Genomic DNA, 14,583 nt, shown 5'->3' with positions numbered 1-14,583 from the left:
TCTGCTATCTGATAATTCTCTTCCAAGAATTGGGAATTCACGTATCTGCTGTGCCTAAATGGAGAGGACATGTAAGGCCCTCAAGGGTACCTAATTTTTCCCCATGTACAAGAAGAAATAGAAAATGCCAGTTGTTGAGACAAAAGGTTTTATGGACCCGATAGACAAAGAGAGTCAGGAAAAAAGTGGCTCACAATCTGTTTCCCAGGGAATTTTATTTTCTGATTCCAGTTCTCATAAGTCCTGTTGCCCTTCCTGACCTTGAGTTCTGGGAAACAACCACAGCTTCTTCCAATATGCTCCTTTCTGCTTAAGATAGTTTGAATAGACTTCTGTTACTTGCTCCTAAGTCCATGTATTATTCATAGTTTCATTGCCAATTTCTAATGTAATGCCTTTTGTATCAGTTAGCCATTGCTGTGTAACAAATTACTTCTTAAGAACTAAAAAGACAAAAAATGTGTCTCACAGTCTGTAAGACTCAAGAGTCTCGACATGGCTTCACTGGGTCCCCTGGCTCAACGTCACTCATGAGGCTGCAATCAAGGTGGCCCTGGGACTGCAGTCCCATCTAGAGGCTCAACTAGAAGAGAAGCTGCTCCCAAGCCCACTCTCATGATTGCTGGCAGGCCTCAGAAGATCCACTTCCAATCTTGCACACGTGGTCCTCCTTATAGGGTTGTCTCCTGATATGGCAGCAGGCTACCTCTACAGCAGGCAGCATAAGAGTGAGTGAGAGAAGCACCCAGAAGAGGAGCCGGTCTTTTTATAACCTAATCTTGGAAGTGACATCCCGTCACTTCTGCCATATTTTATCTGTTAGAAGTGACTCACTAGGTCCAGCTTACACTCACTCAAGGGGGGAGATGATTTCACAGGAGGAGAAGGAACATGGGGGACTGTCTTAGAGTCTTCCTCTCACACCTTAGCTGGGATTAATGTTCAAAGTTTGCTGGATGTGTATTTGCCACAAGCACTCTCTATTTTTCTGGGCCCCTTTTGTCTCCTCCTTATGTTTCTGGAGCACTGTCTGATTGAATAGGATACTTAAGCTAGTCCCCTTTCTTGCAAGTACCTATGATAACAAAAGAGCAAACCTCTCTCATCATCTAGATTGCAAATTATTTGAAAAAAAGGCATTATGTCTTATACTTCACAATGCTCTGAATACAATATGCAGTCAATATATGTATAATCATTGGTTGAATGGATCTGTGTGATACAGCAGGAAGACCTCTGTGCCTCTGGCAGCCAAGTTCTATGTTTGTCTCAGTGTCTAACCATTTTGACCTTGGATAAATCACAACTTCTCGGGCCTCTTTAAAAGAAGGATATTAGACCAAATTATTAAGGCTGCTGCAATGAGTGACATGTTCTAAAACTTCCTCCTTGTTTGATTTCCCCTGGGTGAAGTGTGTCAGACACCTCTGGTGACCCTCAGCATCCCCTGGACCACCTCTAATTTCAGAAGCAGCTGCAGGGGGCAGACTCACATCAAGCTGAGAGTGTCTATCTTCTTTTTGCCCCTGGGTGTTCTTCATCCACTGGGGATTTGCCTGCTCTATGTGTGCATGTGTACAGCAGAGAAGTGGGAGGGGGTTAGCACTCCCAGGGGCAATCCTCAACCAGGGTCGGATGGCAGCTGGTAGAGAAATGCCCCGCTCCTGTCCTTTCAGTGTACAATTCTGCAAGGCATTCTTTATGCTTCTATGAACTCAGCCTCTGCTGCCCTCCATTATATTTGCATTTCTTCCTTCCCCGTCTCAAGCTCTCTTTTCCCTCACACCTAATTGCCAGGATCACCTCTCAAGTGAATCATCTCCTCCCAAGTCCTCTTGTCATGCTCTGCTTTCAAGAGAATCCAGACTAGACAGGCAGCCATTTCGTTGTCCATCCTGCCACTAAAGCTAAACCACAAGGAAACTAGGTCAGAAAGATTAAAGAAAATGTGACGTGGGTGATGTCCTAACCAGATGGGAAAATCCTGCTCCTTCTGACCTCTCTGGATCAAAGCTTCAGAGTAGGGAGTTGCCTGATGGGAGTGAAGGCAAAAACGAAGAGCAGAAGCCCAGTTGCCTGCTCTCTGCCCAGGACTCCCCAAGGAGGCCACCCAGCACAGTATATGTGCAGTAACCTAGGGCAGCTATTGGTTAGGCAGAGAGCAGGCCTGGGGCAGCATGCCTAAGATATCTGTGCTAGTCTCTATTTGGAAGGCAAGAGATCCCAGAATTACCTGCAGGCCCCTACGAGAACACAGATGCTGGCAAGACACTAGCTGGAAAGCTTGCCAGAGGGAGTTACCAGCATGGAGCAAAAAGGATCCTAGAATCAAGGGAACTGATTGGGCCACCTGAATGGGAGACTAAATAGGAGTCATGGCTGTGCCCCACAGGGTCTTCAATAACAGCCAGGTCTGGGAAGGGCCAAGTCAGCAGGAAGGACAGCAAGGCCCTGGCAGAGGACACCACAAGATCACGAACCATCAATTTCAGCAGTTGCCAGCATTGCCATGGAGATATGAAGGATCTGGAGAGTGGAACAGTGACACTGTATAGATCCCCAGCCCCCATGACTGTAAGGATGTGGCATACTCCCACCCCATACCCAGGTGCCATCTTGGAAAGGGTCAAGAGAAGGAGAGCAAAATGGAAAAAGTAACTATTTGATGCAAAAGAGACTGAATTTCCAAAAGAGACTATTTAAATTATTGGAGACCTACCTAATCAGACCCAAGTTTAATACTCACTCCCAGTTCTGTGGCCCACTTTCGTGTGTGTGTGTATGTGTGTGTGTGTGTGTGTGTACGTGCTCCCAAGGGGACACACACACACACACGCCTGCAAAGGCATGTGTCAGACTCATGGGAAAGTTGAATCTGCTATAGAAAATTCCTTTGCACATCTGAGTGGAGCATGGAGAAATCTTTAAAGTCTTTGTGGGTGGTGGCGGGGCAGAGAATAAGGCTTCTGTCTTTTGCAGAGACCCAACCACAGATACAGGTGTCCCACCTGGGGCAGCTTTCCATGTCCAAGCCAGGCTCTTTGGGCTGGAAATGCCACATCAGCTGCAAACCCACCTCCCAGTGTCTGGTTTTACCTGGGAGGCAGAAGTCAGGGATCTTAACACACTCAGCAAAAACGGTGAAGGGAGGGGTGGGGATGAGCAACAGCGGCGTTTGCCTCTTTCATCTCCTTGGGCAGTCCCAAGTTCCCTGCCCCCCATCTCTGCGGTACCAAGGCTATCTGTGTCCCCCTGTCTTTTCTGGCCTCCTCTGGGATGCCTCCTCTGCCATGACAGTTGCTGAGGGTTCCCCAGGGCAGGTGGAAGCACGATTTGCTTTTCAAGCTCTACCCACTTATTGATCTCCTGTCTGAGAAATGTCAGCAGCAGCCAGGAGCTCTCCCCGCTAAGGCACTTATCTTGGAAGCCTGTGGTATCTGTGTGTATAAACTCTCCTGCCTCCTGCCTCTCTGGCTTTAGAACTATCCCCACCCCCACCTTGGGAAAAGTCTTCTAAGATGAGATGGCAAGAATCAAAGAATGACGTGCTTTGAACACTGGGACGAGAACCAGATTTAAATTGGCAAAAGCCTGTAGCTCAGAGAGAGTGCATTTCACTTCCTGCCATCCCTCCCCCTCTGCAGCTGGTTGCTGGGAGCAGGTAAGGCAATCTCCCGGGGGGAGGCTGGCCAGGGGCAGGTGGTTGACCCAAGGGTCAGAAAGCAGGGCCAGGGTCCAGGACTTGGGCAGAAAAAAGCAACGCATTATTTCAACTGCCATCCCCTCTCCCCACACCTCAGCTCCAACACAATTTAAATGCAGCATCAGGAGGAGGGGAGGGGAAGAGAAAGAGACTGTGTGTTTAGTGGTTAAACCTTTTAAAGTTTAAGTGCATAAACAGGGCCTTCTCCGTATCTGTCTATAGCAATTCCCATGACAGTTACAGCAAAATTACAGAAACTGGGTCGTTTATATAACCCTTTGTATTGTCAAAGCACATTAAATGTCTGCTTTCCGGCACCCTGCTGAGCTGTCATCAGCTGTCAAATCCCCATACTGCAGCTCCACACACTGAGGGTGGGGACTTTGGCAACGCCCACACAGGGAATGCCGGACCCTCAGGTGCACACTCAGACGTTTGGAAAGGGAGATTACATTTCCTCAGAGTGCAAGTCCCACGGCTTAAAATATATAGAAATCTGTTTTCTGGCCAAGTGCTTTGTCACCCGGCTAGAAAGTTTTTCCCCAAACGGACAAACACGACATTTGTCTTTTATCCTGGACAGGGTTGAAAGACTCAATCTTCTGTTCATTCATTTGATGATGAAGGATTTAGTGAATGTTTTCTAAAACGCTAGCCCTAGGAATAATATGTATCAGCCACCATTTTAAGGGCTTTGTATATGTTAACTCTTTCAGTCCTCATTTTAACCCAGTGAGGTAGGCACTATTTATCCCCATTTTACAGATAAGGAAACTGAGGTATAGTGGATGTCGTGGTGTGCTGCCCAGATATCCTTCAGGACTGAGGCATTCATTCTCTCAGCTGTTGGGAGCATAAGCAGCAGGCAATTCACAGTTTAAATTTTTCTTTTAAAATAAAAATAAAAATTGTATATATTGAAGGTATTCGACATTTAATGCCCCTCCAGAATCTGCCCTCAAGGTCACATCCCCTTTCTGGAGGCAATTCACATTCAATGGCAGGGTCATGCAGGCATGTGAAGGCCTGCTATTTCACCTCAATTCTTCAGAACAGTTCCGCAGGGCCACCCCAGTGACACTGCTCACCAGGGTGGTGGGCCGGGGTGGTGGGGGGGACACTGAGGTCTCCTGTGTGACTGCAGCACAACTCAACTACTCCCTCAGCCCAGGCCTGCCTCCTTTCCCCTCCCAAAGGCTCTCGTCCATAAATGTCCTGCACTCACATCTCCATTTCCATGTCAAAGTGTGGATCCCTGAGACCCCACCTGAGGTAGGAGGAGAAGTAACCTGGAACTCGTCACATGGCTAGTGGGCAATGAAGGTAGTTTTAACCTTGCTCAGCTGCCAGTACCTCATGTACGGAGCAGCTCCTCTCTGCCCGACCCTGGGCCTGGCGCTTCATCCCCATTCTTTGGCTCATTTAATTCTTCAACCCGGGAGACATCGTTGCCCGCCTCCTACACATAGGGGCCTGAAGCAGGAGATGCTAAGCAGGGGAAGGGGGCTTCAGCAGGATTTGCTTCTGGGTCTCTTGGCTCACTTGGCAGCTCCAGGCCAGCCACCGCCTCCATGGCAGCCTGTCCACATGGCGCCTGGGCCTCTGTCTCACACTGTTCTTTAAGCTCTGGGAGAGGCGCAGAAAGGAAGGTATTATCACTCCATTGCGCCAGCGAGGACATTTAAGCTCAGGGAGGTTAAAAGGATTTACCCTATTTGTTGCTAACCCAGCAAAGTCTAAGACCAAGGACTCTGGTCTCTAATGTCCACGCCAGTGCCCCCCTGTCTAAGGCTTTAGGTTGGAAGTAGGCCAGGATGTTCTTCCATGTGGGACATTGCCCCTGCCCAGGAAGGGGTGCCGTCCGCAGCTTCACTCTGCCTCCCTGCCTGAGCCCCAAGGCTGCAGAATTCTGAGAACCTGGGCTATTGTACTGGCACCATCAGCACCATTCCACCCCCTGCCCTTGGTCAAGTCCTTGCTCACGTGGCTCCTCTGCCAAGGTTAAGCCTCCTTGTAACCCTATAAATCAGGTAGGGTGGGCCTTAGGATCCCTGTTCCACTGATGAGAACACTGAGCTGCAGGCTAAGGGTCAAATCACCAGCTGGCCAATGACAGACTGGGATCCAAACTTAGATCTTTTCAGAACAAGTCCAGTGCTCTTTTCATCCTGCCTTGCCTTATTTAATCCCCTCACAGCTTCTTCCTTTTCCTGGCTCCCTTCTTGTTGTGCACATGTGTATCAGAAAGCACATTCCTGGAGGAGGCAGGACACCAGCTGGAAGATAATTCATGTGGTGTGAGCTGTGGGAAAACTCCAAATGCTCCCCTCCACCACTAGCTCTGAAAATTCCTCCACTCCAGTCAGCCCTGAGAAATGAATCCTGGCCTTTTCCCTAGAATCTTCTCTTGACATGCAAAAAGCAACTGGAACTTTTCTACACTGCTAGTGGGAATGTGAAGTGGTAAAAAAAAAACAAAACTTTGGAAAAGTCGGGTAGCTTCTTAAAAAGTTAAACATACGCCTGTAATTCCACTCTTGGGTATTTACCCAAAAGAAAACAAATCATACATCCTAATATTTGTACATGAATGTTCAGAGCAGCTTTACTTGTAATACCTCAGACCCAAAACTAACCCAAATGTCCATCAACAAGAGAATCGATAAACCAATTCTGGTACATCCACATTCTCAACAATAAAAAGAACAAACTAAAGATACACACAACAACATGGATGAATCTCAAAAACATGGCAAGTGAAAGAAGCCAGATACAAAAGATACTGTATGATTCCATTTACATGAAGTTCTAGAACATGCAAAACTCATCTGTGGTGGTAAAGGTCAGAATCATGGTTACCTTAGGGGGAGGATGTTTTAACTGGAAAGGAGCACAGGGAATTTTCTTGGATGATGGAAATTTCCTTTATCTTGATGGGGTAACGGTTATATAGGTGTATACATTTGTCAAAAATCATCAGACTGGACACTTAAAAGGGTGCAATTTGTATGTTAATTATACATCTGCAAAGTTGATTTTAAAAAATAAGTCAATGACAAAGTAGATGTGGTATTCTTGACCTGGGCTCTCCAGAGTCTCTGGCATCCATACAGTAATGTACACCATTGTGAGCTCAAGTATATTTTATAAGAAAAGGGCTCTCATATTCCTCAGGTTCTATTCCTACAATAGTGCCTGCAACTCACTTAACATAGACAGACAGGAAACAAGGCAACCTCAAACAACCATTCTGTGCAAGAGACCCAGCAGTTTCCTGCACAGCTCAATAGCTCTTGGAGGCTGGGTTTCTGAGGATGCAGGGCCCTGGTGGAAAGAGGAGAGGAAGAGGGGTACATGGCCAATCTTGCCCTGTGGAGGGAAAGGAAGGGTTGAGAGCCAGGTCTCAGCCTGAAGAATCACCAGGCTGTTTAACCTTGACTGCCAATAAGATAGAAGAGAAGCCACAATTAGCTGTCTACAACTTAACATGGGTTTGAAATCACAATCTTGTCATGCCTGTTTAAAACACCACAATGCAGTGAAATCCTATTATCTGCCATATATTACTGTGCTGACAGATGTGGGAGGGAAGTGCGGGCATCATCAGACACACCTCATTCCCTCGAGAACCAGGGAGCTTGGGAAATTCTGTCTTGGCAAAAGCCTCTGTGAACAATTGTTTGAGCACTCCAGACTTAGGCTGGGATGGGGAATGGGCTGTGCTGGAGTGTCACCTGGCACAGGGGAGCACATGAGTTTGCCTGTGTGTACATGTGCAAAAGCTGGGCTGGTGGTTTGTGAGATATTTCAGAAACTAGCAGCAACAGCACTTGGGAAGTTGAAAAGCTGAAACCTGTGAATCAATCCAAGTACAAACTCTCAGTTTCTAATTTGGTACCTGTTCCAGCACCTTACAAAGAGTCAATCTGTGCAGAACCTCACACTCTTGGCATTTCTGGTACTAAGTTCTAGGAGGCTGCAGGAACAGCAGGTGTCTAAACCATTGATTTCTTTTAGAAGATCTTACGCCATCAATGACATTGAATTGTCTTTTGCAAATACTCAGGAGCTTTTCAATGTCCATACTTGGAAACACTCAATAAGAAACTGAAACCTCTGTTTTCTACAGGCTACAGTTGAAGCAGACCAGAGGGACATTTTTATTCATTCTTTCAACATATATTTATTGAGGATCTACTTTGTGTCAGTCTGTGGGTGCAGAGGAGGAAACAAGACAAACAAACAATAAAGTCCCCATGGAGCTCACATTCTAAAGGACTGGTGAATAAATAAATTATATATTATGTTAGATAATCTGGTAGAAGAAAAGTAAAACAAGGAAAGGCAAAAGTGGGGCTGCAATTTTACATAGGGTGGTCATGGAAGGTCTCACTACAATGAGGAGAGCTGAGCAAAGACTTTTAGAGCTAGGGAGTCAGCTCTGTGGATAGCTTAGAAGACAGCCACAGGGACAAGACCAGCCAGTGCAAAGGCCCTGAAGCAGGAACATGCTGGAGTATTAGACTAACAGCAAAAAAGCCAATGTGGCCAGAGCCAAATGAGCAAGGGGGACTAGAACTGTGAGATAAAACTAGTGAGGTAATAAAGGCCAGATTGTATAGGTACCTGTAGGCCAATGTAAGGCCTGGCTTTGACTCTGAGTGAGATTGAGGGTTCGGAACAGAGGAGAGATTTGCTCCAACTTGGGTTTTAAATGAATCGCTTTGGCTGCTGGGCTAAGAACAGACTATAATAGAGGTCGAGGGAAAAGAGTCTGTGAATGTGAAGACAGATCAACAGAAACTACTCAATCTGAGTAACAGACAGAAAAAATACTGAAAAGAAATTAACAGAACCTCAGGAATCTGTGTGGTCTATCATTTATGTCACCTGTGTGGCCTATCATTTATGTCATCAGAGACCAAGAGGACAGGAGAAAGCACACAATGCTGACAAAATATTTGAAGAAATAACAACAATGTCAACAAAAAGAAACAGACTTATAAATACAGAGAACAAACTGGTGGTTGCCAAAGGGGAGGAGGATGAGGGAATGGCTGAAATAGGTGAAAAAGATAAAGAGGTACAAACTTCCAGTTATAAAATAAAATAAGTCACAAGGATGAAAAGGTCAGCTTAGGTAATAAAGTCAATAATACTGTAATAACTTTGTATGGTGACAAATGGTAACTACACTTCTCATGATGAGCATTTCATAATGCATATAATTGTCGAATCACTATGATATATACCTAAAACTAATAAAATATCGTACATCAACTATACTTCAATGAATTAATTAATTTAATTTAATACGGCCAGTCACTCAGGGTAAATAAATAAATTAATTAAATATATTAGTCTAAGGACAAAAAGAAAGAAAGAAGGAAATAGTGACCAAAAGCTTCCCAAGTCTGGCTAAAGACATAAACCTAGGTATTGAAGAAGCTGGATGAATCCCAAATAGGATAAACCCAAAGAAATCCATGACTAGACACATCATAAACTGGTGAAAACTAAAGATGAACAACTCCCAAGAGCTGCCTGAGAAAAACAATGCATTATCCACAGGGGAACAGCAATTTGAATGACTGCAGACAGCTTACAGAAATGTTGGAGGCCAAAAGTAAGTGGCACAGCACTTTTAAAGTGCTAAAAAAAAAAACCTATCAACATAATTCTAAATTGAGGAAAAATAAACTCCAGGAATGAATGAAGGTGAAATAAAGATATCCTCAGATGATGCAAAATTAAGGGCATTTTTAGTCAGCAAATCTGCTCTAAAAGAATTGCTGAAGGAAGTTCTTTAAGCAAAAAAGAAATGATAACAGAAGGAAACTTGGATTATCAGAAATAAAGGAAGAGCAACAGGAAGATCAACATCTGAGTATATGTAATAGATTATTCTTCTGTTTTGACATATTTAAAATGTGTTTGACCATGGAAAACAAAAATTATACCACTATTTTCTGGGGATTTTAATATACATTGGTGTAATATGTAAGTCAAATACAGCAAAAAAATGGAGAGGGTAAAGGACTCTAAACTAAGGTAGATTTTGTACATTCCAATTGAAGTGGCAAAATATTGATTCTAAATTTATGGTGAAAAGTTAAGTATATGTTTTGTATTACCTCAGCAACCACTAAAAGAACTCTGAGATAGAGTCAAAATCACAATAAATAAATTAAAAATTAAATTTAAAAAATGCTCAAATGACACTATGACCAGATACAATGTGGTATCCTGGAATGAATCTTGGAACAGAAAGATGAGATGAGTAGAAAAATTGGTGAAATCCAAATAAAGTCTGAAGTTTCAATTATTGGTTTTTTAAATTTTGACAAATGTATCATAGCAATGTAAGCTGTTAACATTAGAGGAAACTGAGTCATAAAAACTCTGTATCATCAGTGCAGGTTTTCTATAAATGTGAACCTTTTCTAAAATAAAAATTTTTACTTAGAAAATGTTCAAAACAACAAAAATAAGGTAAGAAAGGGGGGGACAGAAGGACCAAAAAACAGAGGACACAAACAGGAACCAAAAATAAGATGGTAGCATTAATCCAAACATATCAGCTACATTTATATAAAGGTAGTTTATTTAGCTAAACTGAACCCACCAACTACAAGAAAGATGATCAGAACTGATCAGTAAAAGAAAAACGTAACCCGACTCTATGCAGTCTGCAAGAACCCAGTTCAAATATGACAATAGAGATACGTTAAAAATGAAAGGAAGAAAAAGATATACCATGCAAATGCTAATGGAAGGAAAACCTGAGTGGCTTATGAATATCAGAGGAAAGAGACTTCAGAGCAGAGAAAATTACTAAGGATCAAGAGGGACATTACATAACAATAAAAGGAGCCAGTCACCAAGAAGACATAACAGTGCTAAATGTGCCCCACCTAACAAAAGAGTTTCTACTACATGAAGTAAAAACTGACAGAACTGGAAAGAGAAATAGACAAACCCACAATTATAGTTAGAAACTTTTCAACACTTGCCTCTCAGTGATAGATGGAACCGGTAGGCAGAAAATCAGCAAGCAATGATGTCAACCAACTGGATCTGATTGACGTTTATAGAACATTTTGCCTAACAACAGGAGAATACAGTTTTTTCAAGTGCACAGGAAACATTCACAAAGATAGACAATATTCTACAAATCTTAACAAATTTAAAAGAATTGAAATTATGCAAAAGAGGCTCTCAGGCCACAATGGAATTCAATGAAAAATCAATAATTGAAAGGTAACAGGAAAAACTACAAACCCTGGGAAAGTTAACAACAGACCTCCAAATAATCCTTGGATCAAAAAGGAGATATCAGGGGAAATTTAAATATATTTTGAACTGCATAAAAATAAAAATACAACATATTGAAATTTGTGTGATGTTCCTATAACAGTGCTTAGAGGGAAATTTACAGCATTAAATGCTTACATTAGAAAATGAAACTTCTCAAATAAAAACCAACAACTTCCATCTTAAGAAGTTAGAAAAAGAACACAGTAAATCTAAATCAAGCAGAAGGAAGGAAATAAATGAAGAGCAGAAATAATGAAATGGAAAACAAATAAGCAGTAGATAACATCAGTCAAACCAAAACCTAGTTCTTTGAAAAGATCAGTATAATTGATTAATCTCTATAGCAAGACTGACAAAAGAAAGGGACTAAGAGAGAGAGAATATAAATTTCCAATAGTAGGAAAGAAGATGGGAATATCACTAAAGACCCTGAAAACATTTAAAGGATAATAAGGGAACAATATAAACAGCTCTGTGCATACAAATTTGATAACTTAGATGAAATGGGCCAGTTCCTTTCAAATCACAAATTAGCAACACTCACCCAAATACATAGATAACCCGAATAGTCCTTTTAACTATTAAGGAAATTAAAGCTGCAGTAAAAAGCCTTCCAAAAGGGAAATCTCTAGGCCCAGACGGCAAATTCTACCAAACATTTAAAGAAGAAATAATATCAGTTCTATAAAATATCTTGCAGAGAACAGCAGAGCATGGAACACTTCCCAACTCATTTTGTGTGGCCAACATTAGTCTGATACCAAAGCCAGACAAAGCCTACAAGAACAGCAAACTACATAGTAATATCTCTTATGAACATAGATGCAAAAATCCTCAATGAAATAGTAGCAAATTGAGTCTATCAATATATAAAACCATAACACAACCAAGTGGGATTTATCTTAGAAATGTAATATTCAAAAATGGATAGATGTAACTCACAATATTGACAGTTAAAGAAGAAAAACCACAAGATCCTATCAATTGATGCAGAAAAAGAACTTGATAAAATTCAGAATTCATTCTTGATAAAAACTCTCAGCAAATTAGAAATAGAAGGGCTATTCCTCAACCTGATAAAGGGGAATCTTCAAAAACGCTGCATTTAACATCATACTGAATGATAAAAAAATGGAATGCTTTCTCCCTATGATCAGGAACAAATCAAGGATGTCCAATGTGTACAATTACTGCTATAATTCAAGACCAGTGAGTTAGGCAATGTAATAAAGCAAGAAAAAGAAATAAAGGCATATATATTAGAAAGAAAGAAATAAAATTGTCCCTATTTTCAGGCAACATGATTGTCTACATAGAAAATTCCAAAGAATCTACAAAACAAAACAAAGTCTTCTAGAACTAATAATTTTAGCAAGGTTACAGATATAAGGTCAACATATAAAAAAACCCTGTAATTCTACGCACTTGGAATGTACAAGTGTAAACCAAAATTTTAAAAAGCAATACAATTTATGATCATTCCAAAGAATGAACAACTTAGGCATAAATACAACAAAATATGTACAGGATCTAAGTACTGAAAAATACAAAGCAGTCATGAAAGAAATGAAAGAAGGCCTTAAAGAATTGGAGAAATGGAATGATACACCACAGTCATGGATTGTTAAAGTTCAACATAATAAATATGTCAATGCCTACTAAAATGACTTATAGATTTAATGCAACACCAGTCAAAACCCCAGAAGGACTTTTGTACACATAAACAAGGTATTTCTAAAATTTACACAGAAAGACAAAGGAGCTAGAAGAGCTAAACAAATTTGAAGAAGAATAAAGAAATAATACTACCTGATTTTCAAACTTACTTGATAGCTACAATAATCAAGATAGTATGGTATTGGCAAAGGGAAAGACACATGGATCAACAGAACAGAATAAAGTATCTGGGAAGAAACTCACAGTAGTATGGTCAACTGATTTTTGATGAAGTTGCTAGGAGTGGACACTGACCCCTTTTGACATTCTGTGGTCAGGGCTGAGGTGGGTGCAGGGAGCCCTGCACTGAACAGACTCTAACTCTCCCCCAGCTCTGGACAAGAGAGCTATAGAGCTCATCCCACAGCCCATAGCCTTTTCAGAAGCAGGCAAGAAGGTGGGGAAAGGTGTCCTGCGCGGAGGAAACGGAAAGCCGCTGACATGTCTCAGGAAGTAGGTGGACAGTGTGGTAGGAGCTCAGGAAGTGAGGGGAAGGATGGGAGGCGAGGACAGAGGTCTTGGGGGTGGAGGCAGACATAGAGAGCCTTGCTGGCCCCTGGGAGGACTTGAGCTTTTCCTCTGAGGTGTGCCATGGAAGGGGTTTGAGCCAAAGGGTGACACAATCTGATTTAACCTTTTAATAGGCTCATTTTCACTGCTGGGTTTAGAAACGGCTGAATAGGAGGAAGGGGGGAAGCAGGGAGGCCAGTTAGGAGGTGCTGGGATTATTATCCAGATAACAGATGATGGTGGCTTGGTCCAAAGTAGAAGCAGTGGAGGTGAGAAGTAGCCAGTTTGAGGCATAATTGGAAGATGTGGGTTGTAGAGAGTCTGTGTGTTGGGGGTTGTGATGAGAATTTCTTACCTTGAAATGTAAACAGTCTGAGAAGCACTGCTCTTGGAACAATTACACTTTCCTTCCCTTCTGCTCACTTGAAGGCTGACTCAGAGATCTTTTAATTGCTGCAGGCCTCTGGATGCCAAAGAATTGAGAGCCTGTGCCTGCAATGGGTGAGGTAAACAGAGAGCCACTGTCGTGTGACTTCATGGGAACCTCTGACCTTTCCCCCTGAGGTCTTTGGAAGAAGAAGCCCCCTCAGCTGGCCTGCTGGATGGCTTGACATCATGAGTCCATTCAGACTATGGCTGGCTAGACCCATTCAGTGGCATTTCAAAGTGTAAATGGATAGATTTCCTTTTCTTCGTTTTATCAATAAGAACATTAGGCCTGGAGAACTAAAGCAATGTTTCTCCGATCAAGCTGAGGGCAGAGTTGCAGCTTCTGTCTGCTGCTGCAGCCTGGAAGGGGAGGTGCTCAGGGCTGGTGGCCACTTGCCAGTTCCTGCTTCCTTACTGTCTTATCTGTCTAGACAGCCCAGAGGACTTCCCCCAATGAACCAGTCCCACAGGTGGTGGTGCAGGGAGCTGATGCTCTCAAGTACTTTGCTTTGCAAGGAGCCCTTCAAGCTCTGGGCTTCCACTGACCCAGGCAGGGAAGGAGGACAGACAGCAGAGGGGCCTAGACTGCTGCTCTGAGGCACAGCTGAGGGTATGTGCATATTGTTGTTTTAATTTTTAGGCTACAGGATTGTTATGGGCTGAGTTGTGTTCCCTCCAAGCTCATATGTTGAAGCCCTAACCCCCAGGACCTCAGAGTGAACTGTATTTGGAGACAGTCTTCACGGAGATCACTGGGGCAGGCCCTAATCCAATCTGACTGGTGGTGTCCTTATGAGAAGAGTTTGGGTTTGGACGTAGACCCACAGAGGGAAGGCCATGCGAAGACCTGGGGAGAAGAGAGCCTTGTACGAACCGAGGAGAGAGGCCTGGGCCAGAGTCTCCCTCTC

This window comes from Manis javanica, chromosome X (genome assembly GCF_040802235.1).
Source record: "Manis javanica isolate MJ-LG chromosome X, MJ_LKY, whole genome shotgun sequence".
Lineage (NCBI taxonomy): Eukaryota > Metazoa > Chordata > Mammalia > Pholidota > Manidae > Manis > Manis javanica.
This window is presented reverse-complemented; position numbering follows the sequence as displayed.